The 5,194-nt window shown below is 32.8% G+C and overlaps 1 long non-coding RNA gene across 1 annotated transcript; it reads right to left on the reverse strand.

Annotated features, from left to right (window-relative positions):
- Positions 1–4,252: 4,252 nt before the first annotated feature.
- LOC111384563 lies at positions 4,253–4,856 on the reverse strand. The gene is made up of 2 exons (XR_002700934.1): positions 4,681–4,856; positions 4,253–4,600 (listed from the first exon to the last, which is right to left on the reverse strand). It is a non-coding gene; the product is annotated as an uncharacterized LOC111384563 (long non-coding RNA).
- Between the last annotated feature and the right edge of the window lie 338 nt (positions 4,857–5,194).

Here is a 5,194-nt window from a genome sequence, read left to right on the forward strand (position 1 = left end):
TTTCATTTGTTTAAAAATATATTTTCATGTTGCTAAAACTGTGATTTGAGACCAAATCAAATTGCAAATATCGATTTGGTTTGAAATTTTATTAACCGTTATAAATGGTTTGAATCGAAAATAGTTCAAAAATCGCATAAATAGAACTATGTTCACTCATGTATATGATACTCTGCTATGATTAACATATATTGTAACATAGATACTATCTTATAATATATAAAGTTTTAAAAATCAAATTCATGTGAAAAAAATAAAAAAAACAATGTTTCATGATATATAATTTAAGGAAGAATTAGTTGATATTTGAGAATATGATAAAATGAACGACATATTTATGCTTCTCAAGAGAAAATGTTACCAAATATTATTAAGCTCTTGAGAAAATTACAGCTCCCTTATTTATAGAGTAATATTTCAATGAAACCAACACGGAAACATTTGAAGAAATACAAGAAGAAAGATGTTGTGAGCTGAAAGATCACTGTTTTTGAAAAAGAAAAAATGGAATTCATTTACATTCATCCTCCCACAAAAATAGCACTTTGGACAACAGATATGGTTCATGGGAGTATCGTTATTCATCACCATTGATATTAAGCACAAATCTATGGTATTAAGAAAAAATGGGAGTATTGTTTTTACTTATACATAAATTTGAACATAATGGTGTTCATAATGGGATGTGACAATCATTCGGTTGTTGATGTGTAAGTGTGGATTTGAATTAAAGATTAATCCAATACCACGTGCAATTATGGACATCATTATGTAAACAATTATGTACATGTACAATGTCATATAACTCATTAATTGAACCTATAAAGTATAGTCACATAAAGTAGTGCTCCATCACCACTAGTGCTCTATAACATTATTCTTGTTTATGGTGGAATATTTTCATTATTTTCTAGGTTTTATTGAAATGGAACATAGTATTAAATGGCACGTGGGATAATCACATAGTATTAATTAATTAATGGTGTCTGTTGAATAAATGTGCAAATACCAACTAATCAAACATTAGAAATTGTAAATACATATTTTCAGTAATAATTTAAAAATTTTCCATTAATTCATTCCTTCATTTTCTTATGTATGTGTTATTTATAATGCTTTCACACAAGATTACACAATTTTGTATTACCTTCTTTGAAGTGCATCATAAATCAAACCTGATTTCTGTCTCTCTCTTGGCAGTTCTCTCTACCTTCTGAGATTTCTTATTATCCATAAAGACTTGTTAGCTTTACTTTCGCTATGTCAGCGAGGAACAACAGGTTCGATTCTAACTTTTCTAAGAGAGTAATTATTACTCGAAGAGTTATTGATTTTCCATTCTTAGAATCTGTGGGATTTCCTTATATTCATCGATTCGAGGAATTTGGTTGGATGGATTTCTTGAGAGTTAAGGAAAAAACTTACTCAAAATTAGTGCAAATGTTTTATGCCAATGGAAATGCTCGAGTTTTTCATAGTGAAGAGTGTGGGGAGACATGTTCTCTTCAATTTGACACTTTTGTGAAGGGTTATATAATTGACATCAATAAAGAAACCCTTTTTGATTTGTTTAAATTAGAATATTCGGGCGAATTGTATAATTCAAAGTTCGATAGGGAGGCTGCTTGCAAGGCTGAGTTTGATGAGATAGAACTAGATCATGTTGACAATGATGCCAAGAAACTAAAAATGCAAGAGAGAATTTTGCATTTAATTTGAGTATACAATTTGAAGCCTCGATTTAGTAAGATTTCTACGGTTACTAAGGAGTATCTTTGGTTTATGTGGATGGTAATAAAGGGTGAAAGACCGAATTTAGCTCATTATGTACTCACGGGGATGACTACTTCGGTTTTGTCCCCTACAAAGACAAGGCTTCGATATGGGATGGTTATCTCCATCATACTTAACCACTACAAAGTTGATTTCACCAATGAGGTTGCTTTATCCCCACACCCCAATTCCGAATTAAACCAGAGTACTTTGAAGAGTATTGGGCATGTGTTGAAGAATGGACTAGAGAGAATTCCTTGTTTAAGGAAATTCAAATATGTTCATAAGGGTTTGACTTCACAATCACCACCGCCACCTAAAGCTGCCTTTAGGAAGGACTTAGATAAGTTATTTGAATGCTGGGAAACTACTTCCGGGGGCATTGGCTTCTCATACTTCTAAGTTCGCTTCTTTCTCTGAGGAGTCGAAGCAACATTATGAGAGTTTGGCCACTCGGTTGAGAGCTCTTATGCTGACTTACGTGCAGGTTTTGTTACTATGACAGAAAGGCAAACAAGAATGGAGGCATATCAAAAGGGTATCGAGCAACGTTTGAAAGCATTGGAAGAGGCCGCTTCTGAGAACAATAAGAGGAAAAGGAAGGTAAAAACTTCCTAGACTTAACCGCAATGGCCCTTATTAGTTCCTTCCTGTTTATGATTCAACATAAGGAACTTATGGCCATGGTCTGTAATCTGAATTTCAACTTAATTTCTACTGTTTCTGCTTTAAATTTCTTAAGCTATTTAGAAGTGTAGAGGCCCATGTGTTGGCCTAATTTTGATGGGGTTGTTTCTGCCCCTTATTCTCTTGTTTGGGAGAGAGAAAGTCAAACAACAGAAAAAGAAAACTAGCTGCTATAGATCATGCAAAAGAGAACTTAACAAAGAATTAGTTGCCATTTGAGAAAATAATTATGATTGTAGACAAATGTTAGCCAACAAAAATTTGTTATTAATGAGGTATCAAGTCTTGAGAAAATTACAACTTTGTTATTGACGGAGTAACATATGAAGGAAACTAACATGGAAACAGTTGAACAGAGCCAGAAAAAAGTTTTGCACAGATCAAGATTCAAGAATTTAGTTGCAACTAATCCTCCAATAGATGTAATATAAAACCTATTTGGATAATCTCAAATTTGTCAAGACAAGAGTTAACTTATTGCTTATGAATTGTTGGACATTGTATACATAGAGGTGTAAAACGTGGTAGACCATCCAGAAAAATAAGAACCCCAGCACTATCCCTGCCAACCTTAGGCTACATGCCATGTTCAAACATTATTTTCTTTTTGTTAATTTTATAAGAAAAAATTACAACTTTGTTATTGACGGAGTAACATATGAAGGAAACTAACATGGAAACAGTTGAACAGAGCCAGAAAAAAGTTTTGCACAGATCAAGATTCAAGAATTTAGTTGCAACTAATCCTCCAATAGATGTAATATAAAACCTATTTGGATAATCTCAAATTTGTCAAGACAAGAGTTAACTTATTGCTTATGAATTGTTGGACATTGTATACATAGAGGTGTAAAACGTGGTAGACCATCCAGAAAAATAAGAACCCCAGCACTATCCCTGCCAACCTTAGGCTACATGCCATGTTCAAACATTATTTTCTTTTTGTTAATTTTATAAGAAAAAACGAAAACGGTATTGAGGTTACAAGATCTAATCCCAACACTATAACACCTTCAGGACTAAACTTCAAACTACTTTCTAAGGCCACACGTTACTTGCATACATTCATGCTGAAATGGAACAGACTTCTATACGTAAAAAATTGGAACCTAATTCATGTACTATGCGTTTCATAGAATAATAATTTGCATAGTTTAGGAAAATCTCATGCAAATATGTTGTTTCCAAAGTTTTAGCCCTGAACAGTGTGATCATTGATCTTCAAAATATAACATAAACTAGCTCAAAGTTCATCATGAATTTTAAAAAATTCTATTGTCGATCTCTTGAGGTGTACTTTATATCGCTAGACAAAAATAAGAGTAAAAATATGCGAAAAAAATCAGAAAAAAATGTGAATGATTCCATAGCAGGGTCCTATTTTTCATTGATAGCACTTGTAAAATAATAATTTCTCAATTAATATTCACACATAAAATTTGGGGTATTACATAGACAACTTGCCTCTTCAGATATGTTGCTCCATGACACGGTCATCTTAGGTCATGTTGAGACTGAGTTTGGCCAAACAATGACAAGCACTCCAATGCTATTCGGACACCTCTACACTTTTATCAAGTAGTTTGAATCATAAAATGGTTTTCAACATCATACAAAAGGGAGAGAGAAAAATTGAGCAGCTGATTAATATACTCTACATTGGATGTTGAATTATGGATGAACCAGTCCTATGATGAATCAATTTTATTTTGCTATAAAATTTATTTAATTTTACAACTCAAAATACAAGAACGTAGATAGATTATTAAGCTGGGAACAGAAAAGTCAAAAAAAATTGAAATGCATCATGCATTGCAGCCAAACACACCATGTCAGGCAATTCAACAAACACCTTATACCAGAATCAAAAACTCATTCAGGCAACTGATAAAACACCTTTAAACCATATTCAAAAACCCATTCAGGCAACTTATCAAACACCTTATACCATATTCAAAATCTTACAAGCAGCAACTGAGGATAGCAAGAACACACTATGATTTCTCTTCAATCACTTCAGCAGAATCCCATGAGTTTTTCTCGTCGGAAAGTGAGTCTGTAGTATGGGAGGCTTGATCTTGGGCGTTAATGAGTTGCTCCATGTCTCGTATTCTGGTTCTCATAACATTGGCCACCAAAACTGCAAATGAATCAGACGGTAAATTCAATCACAATCACTAATTCATACACACATATGTATATCGATGGAGGTGGAATTACCAGCTGCAGTTCCGAAGGTCCAAAGCCAGAGGATCTTGACGCCAGGACTCTTGTCTCTCCACATTTATGAGTCTTTCAGATTTTGCTGCGACGAATTTTCTATTTTTGTCCTCGCGAAGTGTGGGATGCCCACCTCTCTATTTTTTTTGCAATTTAGGGCCTCTTTGGGATTTTTTTTTTTTTTTTTTTTTTTTTTTTAAAACTTTTTTTTTTGATACTCTTTTTATCCATATTTACTGTGTTAGGTTCATTGTCGATGGTCTAATACTTGCTAATTTCTTTTCACTGATTTTTGATTATTTTTAAATCACTAAAAATCGGTGTATATGTTGTAAAATAATGAGTGTTATGAAATTAAAGGAAAGAGAGAAAATAAAAGAAGAAATAGAGAGTCAAAACTCAATTGTGTATTATTATGAACCAATACCCTATATTTATAAGGTTCAAAATAAAAGTTACAATTGGAATAAAATAGATCTTCTAAAATAGATAAAACTTACTCATGTATCATGAT

This window comes from Olea europaea, unplaced genomic scaffold, assembly GCF_002742605.1.
Source record: "Olea europaea var. sylvestris unplaced genomic scaffold, O_europaea_v1 scaffold294, whole genome shotgun sequence".
NCBI lineage: Eukaryota > Viridiplantae > Streptophyta > Magnoliopsida > Lamiales > Oleaceae > Olea > Olea europaea.